Genomic DNA, 16,215 nt, shown 5'->3' with positions numbered 1-16,215 from the left:
GGGGGTTTCTGTAATTAAGGCATCGGTAAACACGTAAACTCAATTTCCGTGATTTCCATAAAGCACCTCCGACAGGTATTTTGGGTGCCTCTCTTAATGTTCTTATTACATCCAGACACATAACTCAGCAAATAACATATACATATAACGAAGCCGGGACTACTGGTTTTGTCAATGGTTGTTGACTAAGGTAAATGAGTTACAACAATGATTTTGTTGCAAATAATTAATATTGAAAAACTTTTAAGTTTGAAATTATGAGACTGTGAATTCAACATTACTGGAACCTGTGGAAGGGTTAATGGTTTTCAGAGTGTCTCAATCAAGCTTTTTATTTCACTCCATGTTAGACATGTATGCCCTCTTTCTCTCCACATCTCTTCCATCTGAGTGTATTATACCTCATCTCTTTCCTCTTCAGCACCCTGCTTTCTCTCTCTCCTGAATGCGCTTCCTCTAAACTCCTTGATCTCACCATACCTTTAAGCACTGTATTTTCTTTTACTTTTGCCCTGTCAATACTTGGCAACTGTGTGTACCTCCTTCTTACACCAAATCGTGCCCCGAATCACAATTGCAACTTGCTCTGTTTGCTCTGCAGAGAAGACCAGGATGGTATGACCATGTATTCTGAACACCATTTTAAACTATTACAAGACACTTAGAAACTTGCACATCCAAGGTCGGACTGGCCGTAGCGGGCACCGGGCATTCTCCTAGAGACGGAAGGGTCGGTACTGGTTTTGTACCAATGGGAGCCGTTTTTGTTACTGGGGGGCGGTTTTGAAGCAGTGCGCCAATATCAGTCTCCAGAAACAAAAGCAGCAGCAGTATTTCCCACCAGCAACCCCCCCCCCTCTTCCAGGGCCGGTCTGACTTACTTGCCAGGGCTGGTTTGCGTTCCTAGTCTGACCCTGCGCACATCCTTCAGACTCAATTTGTGAGCTTTCAATCGTGGCCCGTTTTAAACACCTGGCAGCAACTCAGTTCAGAGTATGTACCACAGAAGAGTTATATGCTACACAAAAAGATACAGAAACACAACATCCTGGAAATAACAAACGCTCTTAGGGAATGCAAGAGTAATTAAAACGTGAAATATAAACAGGAACTATGTGCCTGATTTCGATCTCGGCGGACTGGTTACTCTGTGACAACCGTGACGGATAACCCATCCGCCGAAATATAAATCTCATAGGATATAATGGGATTTATATTTCGGCGGATGGGATATCCCTCACCATTGTGACGGAATAAACCGTCCCCTGAGATCTAAATCAGGCCCTCAATCTCTGACCTGGGTTGGGTTAAAGCTCTTTACATTCATTGTTCGGAAAACGGTCAATATTTTGCCTGTAAAGTTAAGGACCTTAAATGAGGGCACAATAAGAACCTGTTTCAATGCTCGCTTTAAGTACCGCTTGGTCCGAGACCCCAAGGGGCCTGGGACACTTAAAGTACTAAGAGAGAGGGAAATGTGTGTGTGAGTGTATGAGTGTGTGTTTGTGTGTGTATGTGTGTGTGGGAGCATATCTGTAAGCAGAGGATGAGAGGGAGTGCAGTGCTTAATTTGTAAAAAGAAAAAAATACATGCCAGTGCTCTAGTCGGGAGGCCTATGCAGCTGCCAGTGTTGCCAATGACAGTGCCTACACAACTACTAACCAGCTAGAAGTGTGACAATATAGACTATTCATGGCTCCCAAAGCTATAAAAAATAGCTTGGGTGGCAGGTATTAGTTGATTTTAATGCATATGAATTAATAAAAAAACTACTGGTCTGCTCATCTCTAAATTATACAAACAGCGCCACCAATTTCGTCACAGGACGAGATATCACATTACCTTTGACCGCAATGACATTCCTGGAAGTACATCACTAATGTTACAAGAAATAGCTAACATGCAAAAAGGTGAAGCACATGAACTTTCTGGGGAAGCCTCTTTCACACAAAACAATTACAGAACAAGAGGAAACAAAGTAAACATTCCGCACAAAAACATGCACAGCACTGGAAGCAGTTGTGCATGCCTACCTCACAAAACAGGTGCAACATGAGCAGAAACTATGTAAACTTTCTTGGCACAAAAGGACAGCGGAAAGAAAAGAACTGACGTAAGCGCATTGAGGGGGCACCTATATAGACGACACGGACGTCAGAACAACAAACTCAGAGGGAGATTTTCGAAAAAGTCACGCAACGCAGCGCAGCCCCCTCCGACGCTGCACTGCGTTGCGTGACAAGGAGGGAACAGGAGAGCACCATATCTTTGAAGATATGGCTCTCTCCTCCCCTTTCCCCTGTGCCGGCTCTGATTTCAACTGCCATGCGCCATGCACACACCTTAGCGCCGGAGAGCTAAGGTGTGTGCATTAATGTAGCATAGGTTTTATACCGGAAGAGTACCCTTCCTGTACAAAATACTATGCTAGGCACGATGCAAAGCTTTTCCCACTTTCCATACGTGCTGCACAGTGCAAGTCCGAAAAGCACGGAGAAATGAATGCAATTCTCCTGTTAGCGCATCCTTTGAAGGGGCGTTAACTTTGGGCGCTAAACCATGTTTACAAATCTTTGTAAATATGGTTTTGCGTCAAAAGGCATGGATGGTTGCATGGGAAAACCCACGTATCACCCATTTAACGCCCCACTGGCGCAAAGTAACACAAAGCAGTGTTTTGCGCTGCTTATAGGGTGCTTTCCAGCGCAAAACAAGTTTTGCGCTGAAAAGAGAATAGCAAAAAACAAATTTGCAATGGTTAGCATCACTTTTGTGATGCTAAACCAGAGCAAAAGGTTTGAAAATCCCCCCCTTAGTGCCATACGACATCAAACGGAGTCAAACAATGCCACATACTGGTGTGCAGGGGTACAGCTAAGAAAAATCTTCCGGATTCAGCCTGATGCCTGGAAATTCACAGGTAAGGAATCTGCCAGTCACGGCCGGCATGACTTGCGGGTGAAGGGGTGTGGGGGTCACGCAGGGGGAGGTATAATTTTAATTATATTAAATAAAAAAAAACGTACCTTAGCCGCCCAATCCTATCCCGCGTCGTCTCTGCTTCTCGCAGCCGCAGGTAGCAGGCAGCCTCCCTCCCCAAAGCCAATCACAATGCTGCAATGGCAGCGTTGTGATTGGCTGGGACGCCGACCGCACAGGCGTCTATGTGGAGGTCGTTTTCTCCATGCACGCTGCATACAGCCTACATGGAGAAAACGGGAGAGTGTGCATGACTGGTTTGGTCGGCCCTGGGGACAACCAAACAGTCAGCGCCCACAACAGTGGGCAAGCCACTCCTCCCCTGCCTGGAGCAGGACCGCCCACACACGCGCCCCCAACCAAACCCTTCTGCTTTCTCGCAATGCGAGAAGCAGTAATATAAAATAGTATACCATTTTATGTTACTGCTTCTCGCAGTGCGAGAAAACAAGTGGGGCGACGCTTCTCCGCCCACCTGGAGGAGCCGGCCCTGGAATCTGCGGCTAGATGTCTCTATCAGATCATGAAAAGCATGGACAGCAGCAGTGCAAACCTCCTTTGCAAAACAGACACAGCTTTGGTGTGAGCTTGCGAAGTCTCCCTCACACAAAATAGTAACAGTATGGCCTTAGCAAAGCATATCTCTCATAAAGCAGGTGCAGCGCAGGAAGCAGGCAGCAGTTCAAGTCTCCCCCCGGAAAACATGTACTGCTTACGCAAAAGCTACATCAACCTCAGTCACACAAAACAGTTACAGTGTGGAAAGCAGAAGAGCAAGATAACCTCAGAAAATAAGTACAACAGGGGAAGCAACCGGCAGTGCAAGCCTACTTTATTAAAAAGGTACAGCACCAGCAACAGTTGTGTAAACCTACCTCACCAGATTAACCATTTGGCAGCAACGTACGACACTTGTGCACAGCTCCCAAGTGGCATTATTGTATGTGGAACACCTGTAGTAAATGCTGGAATTTTATCCAACAGGACATTGCTGACTATGCATTTTGATTGCATGTTTATAAAGGTAAAATGATAACTAGAAGTTCTAGTTTTTTGCTAAAAACCAGACTGTCTTAATATATTGCATATAATTTGTCACTTAGCAGCTACGTATATGCTTTAAAAAATCTGTTACCCCCTCCAGACAGTCATCTTTAAATATATAATGACTCCTTTTGCAATGCAAGACACCTTGTAGTAATGCAGAGACAGCAGCTTTGTTAGGAGTTAAATAGATACATGAATGACCATTACGTAACCTGACAAGCAGGACACCAGAACTCCTTGTGGGCGTACTCTTAAAACATGGGCAAAAAAGAGTTTTGGGAGCCCCTTTTTTTTTCGCCCACTGCTGGACAGGTCACCCTGAATCTTTACAGGAAGGAGCTGAGGTCGATTAACTTGTTTTTTGGAAAGTTACCTGAAGATTTGTCAAACAGCACCAAAGTTATTAGCAAAACAAAAAACACTCTTCCTATGGAAACGCTGACACACATAGAACTACACAGTGGCCGGCACCACTATGCAATGAAGCCTTGAGCAGGTCATGATATGTGCCTCCAAAAAATGATAAGAATGCCGTTTTACATTCTTCCCATCTGCATACATGGTTTATGACATAGCATTTTTTTATGTTTATTTACATAAAAAAATATACTTAACCAAAACCAGGATGCCAAGGATCATAATTGTTCAGTAAGGTAAAAAGTGGTCTTGTAACCATAGGGAGAATTGTTTCCATTTTTTAAGTAATTGTAATATGCAATGTGTGAGGCAGTAAACAGTGTGTTTCTAACCTCAATTTCACTCTATTGTGGTATTAAACTGCAATGTGCCCTTTAGCAATAAATGTGTGAATGTGTCTCATATTGCACAAATAGCAATGTATGAAGATCCATTTTTCACAGGGAACAATAAAAAGTGTGAAATATTTCATGGTTCCCTGTGCAATATTGATTTTGTCATTGTAATGACGGCCCAGACTGCTCAGCAGAACTTTAACTGTGATAGGGCAACTAGAATTATGTATCATGAGCGACCAAATTATTTGGGGAGCCTATGAGAAGATAGAAAGTCAAGGTCTCCTGTGCAAACACAAGCTGCCACTAATCAGTGTATAGCATAAACATATCATAACGAATATACTGTTGGATAGAAACATTATGTCTTAAATATTGCTTACAAATGAATGCCTCAATGTAGTTAATAAAAGAAAATAAACATATTTGCAAACTATTTAGGAAGCAATAATTATGTGAGAAGTGCAGGTACTCAGTACCGAACAGCACCTGCCCATTTAAAGCACTGCATGTGAGACAATGTGGGATTAATTTACAAGCCCATTGCACCGCCCGGTGCGTCACTTCTTTCCACTCACCAGCGGCGCAGTGTGCCTTCCCATATTTGCAAGGCTACTAAAGGCTTCTCATGGCCTTGTAAATACGGCCCTGTGTTTGCTAACAGCATCCTTATATACAGCCATGGCGCTGTGCTGTGAAGATTGACTGTGATTTAGCTGAAGTCCATTTACTGTTCTTGCTGAAGTATGACCACTAAGCCACACCGCAGCACATCTACTGATCGAAATAGCTGAAATACTTGCAGCTGGATCAGCTGGGTGAACAAGTGTGACCTGTAGCACAAAGACCTGCTATCCCTCAGCAGAAGGCGACTCTTTCCATGTACATAGGCGTCAAGCCTGTCCGAGCTTCCTCTGGCCCCAGACATAAAATAAACCTAATATAACTTGTAAAGCGCACCTTCGCCCATGGGTCTCTTGGCCCTGAATAACAGAGATATTACCCAACCCAAGGGCGCAGGTGGGTTTCCCCGGAAGCACCACGGTGGGAGGTGTCGGAGCCTCCTAAATGGGTTTTCCTTGTCCAGTCTCTGCGAATAGGTCAGAATAAGGCTACTGTAGGCCGCCCTGTGAAGTTTGGCGGGCCTGAGCGAGGTGACAGGGAGTCAGTGTCCACGTGCCAGCAGGAGGGCAACTAGAGACAAATTTGGGGGGGGGCTGAAAGAGATTTCGGGGGGGGGGCTAAGTCTTCCAGCCATAGGCAGAGTGGCTGTAAGAAGGGGTGAAAACACAACAAAAGCCTCATTAACGAGTAAATGGTCTTGTAAAGACCTGTGAAGTACTCGGGTCCGGCTGCAATTAGACGGACGCCAGCCCGCGAGGCTGTCTCAGCCGGGCTGACACACATGAGGGGGGGGGGGGGGGGGGGGGGGCTGAAGCACGGTGAGCCCAATGGGTGTTGCGCGCCTGCGTGCCAGCCTGAGACGGGCGCACCTGGGAGGGGTCTTGCTGCAAGCCTGAATGGGACTGTGGCAGGAGCCAGAGGCCTGGTGTATCCAGAGTAAACCAAGGGCCGTTTCTTTTGCAGCCAGTCCATTGCCCCGTGGGAGAAAAGGAGTGTCCTCTGACATTTCCGGCCTTATTTTGGAGGCTTAGAGAAATTAATAGATTTGCATACGCTAGTTTTATGATTTAAGTGCTTGAAAACTGCAGCTGAGCATCTTGTAATCTCGCCTGGAGCTGGGGTTCCCGCCCTAGCATGCCCTGGTCTCTCACCTGGAACCTCCCTCCACCCACAGCCACCGCCAATGCCGCCTCCCTCCCGTTACCCACGCGCTTCCCTCGGGGCTCTATGCGCGCGTCAGAGATACTTGAGTGACATCTCACGGTCTCATTTCAATATCAGGCACTCTTTGGCACATGATAGCTACCGCACGAGTCTGCCAAAGAAAGCAGCCGGGTACAGAATACAGAGCAGCTATATGAACCAGAGTTACTCCTTTGCTGGGAAATGCCCCTCACTCCACAACTCTCTCCCCCTTACACTAAAGGAGGGCCTCTGATCTTCTCACCCCATAACCGCATCTGCCTCACACTACAAGGCTTCTGTCCCTTTCACCCCTCAATCCCCTCTGAGTTGTATCTTCTCACTATTTTCTTCGGGGCTTATTTACAAGCCCATTGCGCCGCTTTCTTTGGCACACCGGCGGCGCAGTGTGCCTGCCCATATTTACAAGGCCACGTAAAGCCAGCCGGTGTTGCTTTTCATGGCCTTGTAAATACGGCCCCCTTTCACGCATTACTCTGCGTGAAAGGGACGTTACATGGGTGTTGCTGTGCATGTTCCTACGCAACATCCATGGAACCTGACGCATTCTGGGATTTACAAGGCTTTGTAAACCTGAAAATGCGTCAAATTCCTACGCCTCCCCACGGGAGGCATAAGGGAGACACAATGAGGAGGGATAGCTTTATTTCTCCTCGCTTTCACGTTTTCTATGTGTGCTGCAGAATAGAGCACACATAGAAAGAGGAAAACACCTCTTATGATTGTTTTTGTGCAGGAAGGAGCTCCTTCTTGGACAAAAACAATTGCCTCTACAACGCAGACACCTTTGCACCATGGTGCAAGGGTTCCTGCCTTGGTACGTGACAGCCCATTGTGCGCCAGCGCAGGGGAAAAGAGCAGGAATTCGCTGTATCTTGTAGGTACATTGCATTCCTGCCCTTTTTATGATGTACGGCAACGCAGAAGGAAGGCTTGCTGCGCTGCCCTGGGTCAGGCACATAATGTTTAGATTATTCCTTATTCATATTATTTTCATTTTGTCTTCATTTTGTATTGCCTTGTCCTCTTGACTTGCCTTTTCTCCTGCTTATCCCTTACTTTGTATTCTGATTATCGATTAACTGCACTCTATCAGTTGGAGCCTGGTGGCTGGTGGGTAATGTAGTAGATTTGTGGACTTTTCGTGTCAACATTAAGGGCCTAATATATCAATCAATCAATCAGGGATTTGTAAAGCGCATTACTCTCCCATTAGGGTCTCAAGGGTGGGTTTGAGCAGCTCCGTTGGGGTGTCGCATCGCTGGGTGAAAACAGCGATTCAACACTTTTCAGTGCGCCCTCCTTGCGACACAATGGCTGCACCATATTTACTGCACGCTGCTCCATGTCACAACAATTTACAGATACGTCAGTATTTCTGACATCTGTAGGCGCAGTAATGACGCATTGCTGGAGTGTGCCGCTACTCCAGCAATGGATCATTACACATGGGCAAGTCCCATTTTAAAGGCGCCTGCGTCTTTTTACGCCTGCTGTGACGCATGCGTAAGATTTTGACGCAGTAGCGTCCTAGAATTGGTGTAGTGAAATCTCATAGATTTCGCTGCGCCACTTTTACGACCCTTTTTTACGGGGGAACGCCCAGCCTGCATACATTATACCTGATGCAGGTATAATGTATCGCAGGGCTGTACAAAGTGACGTAAATATGGCGCAACGTGGCACATTTTTTACACTGCTGCAGCGTCACAAAAAGTGACAACACTATGATAGCGGTTAATTTTGGTAAGCTTCACTGTCAGGAAAACAAGCATTGGCACAGCAATAGGCCTCGCCTTTGTGACCTACTGGATTTGACAATGGTTTTTAACCATGCTGCACAAAATAAGCCTATGATGCGGCCACCCACCTCATTTTGTAGACGTACACAACGTGCATGCATGCTCCTACAAGATGACACAGATTTTCTTTTTGTTTTTTAAATACTAATCTGTGTTCGATTGGTAACTAAAAAGAATGGAAAATGCCCAAAAATGTTTTTGTTTAAGTGAGCTGCAATGGGGGTGGGGAGATAGCGCAGCGGTCAATACTGGAGAGGACAGAGGAATGCTAAAGCAATACAGGGAGGGTGGGATAGATGCATAAGGAACACAGATTTGTGAAAGCAACACAAGGAAGAGTGAGAGGTATGGAGGTTGTGGGAAAGCAGCACAAAGGGCGCTGGTGAGGGAATGAACACAGAGGGCATGGGGCAGAAGTGGTCAGAAAGACATGGGCAAGCGCAATGAATAGGGTGGCAGGAAGAAGCACAGGGTGACAGAGAGCAACACAAGTGCAGAAAGAGAGAAGTACAAGAGGGAGACAGCTCGAAAGCACCTGCACTCTCATGGAGTGCTTAACACAAAATAAAAAAGTAGTGCTTGAAAACCAAGCAGTGGATGCAGAGATGCTATTTAGTCAAAGAGATGGTAAAGATGCAATGCTCCATGGGAGGGACAAACACCAGATTGACAAACTGGGAAACAAATAATAAATAGGCAAATGAGAGTGACAGAAAAGTCAACCAATGGTAAACAGTGGGCGGACTCCCCTCTATGTTCTTGGTAAGAACTATTGGCCAGATGTACGACTCGTTTTTGCATGCGCAAATGGGTTTGCGAACCTGTTTGCACATGCGAAAACATCATGGGCCATGTGTAAAGCGTTTTTAGCGAGTTGCAATTTATTTGCGACTCGCTAAATAGGTTTTGCGAATCGCTATTTGAAAGGGGCGTTCCCTTCCAAATAGCGAGTCTCAAAACCATGTACTAATGTTTTGCGACCGCAATTGCGGTCGCAAAACACTCGCAATTACCACCTACCACAAGTAGGTGGTAATGCATTCCCCTTTGCAAATGCATGCGAAAATATTTTTTAAGGGCAGGCAGTGGTCCCAGGGACCACTGCCTGGCCTTAAAAAATGTAACGAAAACGTTTCTTTTTTTTTTTTAATTCATCCTGTTTTCTTAAGGAAAATAGGCTGCATTAAAAAAAAAAAGCTGCTTTATTTAAAAGCAGTCCCAGACATGGAGCCCAGCAGGACACCATCCCTGGGAGGGCCTGTCATTCCCAAAGGGCTTGCAAATTGCGAGAGGCTCATTAATATTAATGAGCCTCGCAATTTGCTACCCCATTGGAAATCGCAAACAGAGTTAAACACACTGTTGTACATTTTATTTTGCGACTCGCAATTTGCGAGGTGCAAATAAAATGGTCGTACATCTGGCCCAATATGCCTTGCCACAGTCGGTGCATGCGCTGTCTAGTCGTCTTAACCTCAAAAGAAGAAAAGAAAACACTCACTTGACTGACATTTTTCAGCACTTAGCCTGTGTTACCTATATGATGCGACTGTCATGTGTATGTGAAAAACGCTGCTTTGAGGTTGAAGTAGGCATGGAACACAAAGGAACGTTTTGATGCTATATTGTGTCAGGAGAGGGTATACTCTTATGCACATAAGTAATCTGCGCAAATTATCTTGGACTTAAAACATTGAGGTTACGCATGCATACTACGTGCATTTACTTATTATGCAAAGTGCTAAATACATATAAGCATTACTTATAATTGCCTCGTCACCAGGATGACATACAACCACCAATGCCGCCCACCACCCCAAAATGCATGTAAGAGAAATACTTGACTTAACCACTCAGATACTTTTGGTTTAGTTACAAAGGAAGAAGAGGAATAATAAAATGATTCCCAATATAACTGTTTCTAGATGTGGTGCTTTCTTGGAGACTGTGTACCGTGGCTTCAGTAAACAGTGCGCAGCGACCACTATATTTTTACAGAATCCTGGAAAACCCTTATTAAAATGGAAACCAGGACATGGAGCTTATGAAAACTATTCAGTGACGACAGGTGCAAAAAGTATGAACCAGAATAGAAATGAGCCTATCTGTTAAACTGGCGAGGCACCGAAGCACAGACATTATGTGACCGTCTACCAGAGGTATTTCCCACCACAGAGGAATGTGTTAGGTGGGATGGATGGACAGAAGCAGTCAAGAGGCTGGAAAAATATTTTACTGATGAGCACAGCATTGCTGCAGAAAGATTTTATGCCAAGAAACAAGCAGGTACTGAGACCACTGGTGAGTGAATGGCTACTTTTCACATTCTGACCCAACATGTGAACTTGTCAATAGCATTGATCAGTACCTGAGAGATCGAATGGGGAGAAATTGTTTTATTAAAAAAGTACAAGAGCCTTCTACCCTGTACAAGCCCGATATTTGGAGAGACAAAGATTGCGAACTGGATAGAAATATCTGCTGTGTCTGTCAGTGTGGTAGGTGGTGACAATGAGTCTAGAACGGATGCGCATCCATAGGTACATGAGTGTGTGAACAAAGGGCCCAGGGATGTTCGAGTTCAGGGACACATAAGGGGAAAGCAATGTGCTGTGTTTCCTTTGTTACAGGTGTGGGTCTAGGAACCATCTAGGAAACAATCTTAACTGTCCTGCACTTCGGAACAGAACTAATAGAGGCAAAAAAATTGGGAACCTTATCAGGGTTTGTCGCACGAATGCCAGTTCCATTAGATTTAGTAATGACACAAGCGAAGAAAAGGTGCTAGAAGAAGATATTCCTCATTTGATACTTACCTCAGGATTAGATCAAGAATAGGCTATTGTTGCCACTAAAAAGGGGCATTTTGTGACATAGGCATGTGGAATATGAACTTGAAAATAATGGCAGATTATGGATCGCCTGCCACCATATGTTTCATTCTTCTTTGAACCAATTTTGGGTAAAAACAATTTTGAAGCCTTCAGACATTAAAGCAGAGGCCTATGGTAATTACAGTAGGATTTTGAGGAATGCGTACAGTTTAGTGACAGGGAGATATTTAGAAATATTTATGTAGTTGAGAATGGAAGAGGCATAATGAGATGGTTGGACCAAGGTCGTTTTTGAGCCTATTTGTGAAGAAATGGCGTGTATTACATGGTGTGGTTGTGCGACCTCACCTTGTAATACACTCACCAACCCCTTTAGCACCAGCAGGTTCAACCCTGGGTAGCTGAGGCACTGAGCAGCAAATTTACACAAAGAAATAAGTGTAAAACATTGACACAGCACCAAAATAATTAAGAAGAAATCGACAAGACACTAAAGAAATCCGTCACCAATTTATAAAAATAGACTGTATTTTTAGAAATTAAAAGGTATAGTTAATATGCTCTTTTTCACTTAACTACGAAAGCATTGGCAAATTCAACCAATTTGACACTTTAAAACTTTTGTAAAAAAAACTTGGGTAAGTCTCAATGTGGTTACTTTTGAGTTACTTTAGGTGACGAACACAAGCAGGGAGTAGTTCAAGGGGACCAGCAAGGTCCTCAGAAACAGTTAAACTTGGAGGAAGAAGCAGCCCTCAGGACGATACAGGCAGTTTGTCCTTTTGCTATAGGATCCTCTGCAAGTGGTCCTGATGCAAGGGATACAGGATGCTGAAGATGTTCAAGGATGCTGTACATGTGAAGAAGTCAACTGAGGTCTTTCTGCAGCTACTCCTCAGTCACTGTGCTTGGTGAGGTGGTTCTGGACACAGGGATCAATGTCCCTCGATGTCCTCTCGGTCCTAGCAGAAGTTCAGTCACCATTTAGCTACCAGGCACCCGGTATCACAGTTACAGCAGTATCCTTCTTGGTCGATAACTAGCCTTCAGGGTGACCAAGCGGCACTCCAACGACTTTCCCGGGACCAGCCGACTCGGGTGCAACTTTGAGCTTTGGGTCCTGGTCTCTGGTGCTGCACGGGGACAAGAAACAGTAGCTTGAATACCTCAGCAGGCTTCTTCAGGTGTTGTGGCCCTGTGCTGAATGCTAGAGGTCAGTTAACCGACCCTTGGAGTCTATTACTTTGACTGGGCTCCGGAGATGAGCAGGACACAGCAGGCACAGTCACTTCTCCTTTACTAGCCACCAGGTTTAGCAGGTGCAGTCTACGCTAGTGCAGCAGCCTCTCTTTGTCGGCTTCTTGGTGCAGCAGGGCAGTCTTTCTTCGGTCTTCTGCGCAGTGTGGAATCTGTCTACCCTAGGATCAGTGGCATAACACAGGCACCCACAACCCCTGTGGTGCTGGGGGCCCTCGAGCTGCAGGGGGGCCCCCTCAGCACAGTACTCAGGCCTGGGAGCTCCGGATTAAATCCGGAGCGGGGACCCCACCATGTACCTTGAAGGGGGCCCTTCAACGTTCGTTACGCCACTACCTAGGATGCACCATTCTGCCCACTCCCAATCTGGCAGGAATCCACTCTTAGTGCTCCCTAGCCCAACCCAGAGGTAGGGCTACCAAAGGGGCAACATGTCCCTGCAAAAAGGCTTTGCCAGCTGCTTTTCCCTTCCCCTCCCGAATGCCAGTCTGTCTACCTAAACAATAGGACAGCATCTCTCCCAAGGGTTCCCAATTTTCTCTTTGAAGGCAGCTTTACTGTTGAAGCTCACCTTTTGACCCAAAACCTGTGCAACTTGCTGTCAGGGAGAGGTAATAGCTCTCTTCCACACAGGCTGCTATTGTCTTCTTTCCTGGGAGTCGTTTGCACATCTCCCCAGGAGGGCAGAAAGGTGTCTCAAGGAGAAACCCTTTGTGGAGCCATAAACACAACAGGGGATTTAGGGCAACAAAGTGGCAACTTTGTAAAAGTTGCCCACTATAACAAGTTACATTAATTTCAACTTGAGTATCAAGTTGGGCTTAATGTAACGAGTTGTTTGCTACCTTACACTATCAACTTTAGTAGCCCCAGTCAGAAGTTAACAGGGCTGCTGTGGCAGCCTGCTACTCTGCACTTGCCCTCACGGCTACTAGCCTTTTCCACAGTACAATTGGCGAGTGCGAGTTTTTATTGTTCGAACATGTACAAAACATGTTCCACTTTAGAATATACAGCACCCTGCTATAGGACTCGCTAGGCTTGTCTTAGGAGTGACTTATGTTTATTAAAAAGGGAAGGCTAGGCTTTGCCATTACTTTAAATGGTAAAGTTGAGTTATTGGTTTAAAACTGCCCTTCCAGTCTGTTGTGGCAGGCTAGAAGTCATGTTTTACTCTTGTCACACCCAGAGTGGCACAATCAGTGCTGCAGTCCCTGGGTTGACCCTCTAACTTACAGGCCCTGGGTACCTGAGTACCATATACTAGGAGCTTAAGTGGGTTAGTCTATGCCAACTTGGTTTAAGCCAATAATACATATAAAGTTTAGAGTCAGGGCACAGGCACTGAAGTCTGGTTAGCAGGTCTCAGAGCACTTTCAGAGTTGAAAAACCACAGCATCAGTCCAAAACTTTGGGAGTAATCTTCCCTCAAGAGACATTTCCTTACACCATTCCACACATGGTTAAAGATATACCTAGTGTCAAGAATAATCAGACGTTTTCTTTGATGATATCTGTATGCAAGGTATTATTGAAGCCAGAAATGCTTCTAAATGGGTATTTACTGTTGTAATATCAATAAAGAAAGTCAGCCAAATCTGTCTGTGTACGGACCTTCTTTGCCTAAATAAAAATATATTGGTCTACTGCCACCCAATACTAAATTTAGGAAATGCTAGTGTCAATTGGCAAAGCTAAATTGTTTATAAATATAGGGGCACATGCATCAAGCCTTTTTCTGTTCGCAAATGGCCCGTTTGAGAATGGAAAAAGGCCTTTTCCAATGCATGTAGGTTTTGTCATTCGCAATTTAGGTAATCACAATTTTTTGCGATTACCTAACTTGCAAATGCATTTAGGGAATCGCAATTTGTGATTCCCTAATGGCGATGCATGTAGCTTTTTCTAAATGCGAACTGTGCATTTAGGAAACGCTAATTACCATCAACTTCAAGTTGATGTTAATATGTGCATGCTTTGAAAAATGCACAAAAATGCATATTTCAAAGTGTCAGGTAGCACACACATGCCATTACGATATGTACCTGCTTTACATATACACACTTACTTTGTTTTGTGGGGAGCTTCAGGGGAGCCTAAGGCCCCGAGGCACCCTTGGATTTGCATTCGCTATTTGTGATTACCAATTTGGTAATCGCAATTAGCGAATGCAATGCCATTCATTCCTATGGGCCTGTAGGCCCATAGGAATAAATGGAGTCACATTAACTAATAGTGATTCGCAATTTCTGAATCGCTATGAGCTCATGTTAAGGAATCACACATTTTTGGGCAATTACTACATGCATAGACATTTGCGATTACCAAATAGCAAATCCTAAATAATCGCTATTTGGTAATCGCAAATTGAAACTTTGATGCCTGTGCCCCATAGTTTTAAAAGAAGCATATCATCAGGTTGTCTTGAAAAAGGAGGCACAAATATTGACAACTTTCATAATGCTTTATGGAACTTACTAGTATCTGGGATTACCCGATGGGCTACCTTCTGCCGCTAGTGTTTTATAGAAGCTTATGCATTGCTTATTTAAGGATGTTCCTGGTGTACCGGCTTTTCAGGATGCCATTATGATTTATGCAGTAAGTTGTGAAGAACAAAATCTCATTTTAGGCAAAGGGGGTGGTTTATAGTTTGTCGGACAGGGTACCTTGAAGCAGCAGTAGACCGACCAAACACTAGAGGGCGGCCCACAGAAAGCTTACAAAGTTACCTTATGTCTCCCTGAAGCTTATACTGATGGCCCTGGGGCACATTCCATCTACTTCTAAGTGCTTCTAAAGATGCCTGTAGGTTCTAGAGTGCAGGCACGCCTATTGGTGAGTTCTAAGACTTCTTTGTAGGATGTAAAAAAGTAGAAAACATATTTATGTGTACAGTTAATTAAAATTTGAAATGCTTTATTAACAATGACAATGTTAACAGTAAATCAGTACATATCGTAATGGTACTAAACTTAGTTATTTTAATGGCATTGTATTGTTTTATTATAACATATGTTTGCCTTAATTAATGTGGTGACACCATGGCAAACCAGTAGGCTGCCTTTTGATAACTATACTCCATTATAGTGTATCCAGTATAACATGTAAATATGTGGTGGGCGTGGCCTAATTTGAGACAGGTGAAGGGACAATTACAAGTGCCTTCTTAGTTTTATATAGAGTATGACATATTGCAGAACAATGGTAAGTTTGGACTGCCTGCTCGTTTTATAGGAAGAGGAATCCAGTTGGTACACGTACAGCCTCAAAGAAGATGTTACAGAAAACATTTACGGGGCCAAGTATAGATAGTTAAGCCCAAGATTTATGACTGGCTGCAAGGAATGTTTACTTTCCAATAAAGATTGGAAAGTGAAGCATTCTCCACTTCAACCTATGCAATTACCTGAAAAAACATGAGTTTGCAAGACCACTGTTGGGTATTCAAAGTGATATGTGTAATTTAGTGGCGCTTCCTAATTACTTTTCAAAGTGGGTGCCCTAAGCATTTGCCAATTCAGCCACTATAGATGTGGCTATTGAGTTTTTTAGTAAAGTGTTTGCTATTGAAGAATTGTCCAAGAATTTGGCTTCTGACAGTGGATGGGATTCAGCTGTTCTGGGAGAAAATTTAAGGTTTCTAAAGGAAAAGAAATTAAGTATTATACTGTATTTTTATACAGCCCACGGTACAATGAACATGTAGAGAGAGT

Source organism: Triturus cristatus, chromosome 3_2 (assembly GCF_964204655.1).
Source record: "Triturus cristatus chromosome 3_2, aTriCri1.1, whole genome shotgun sequence".
NCBI lineage: Eukaryota > Metazoa > Chordata > Amphibia > Caudata > Salamandridae > Triturus > Triturus cristatus.
Note: the sequence above shows the minus strand (reverse complement) of the source record.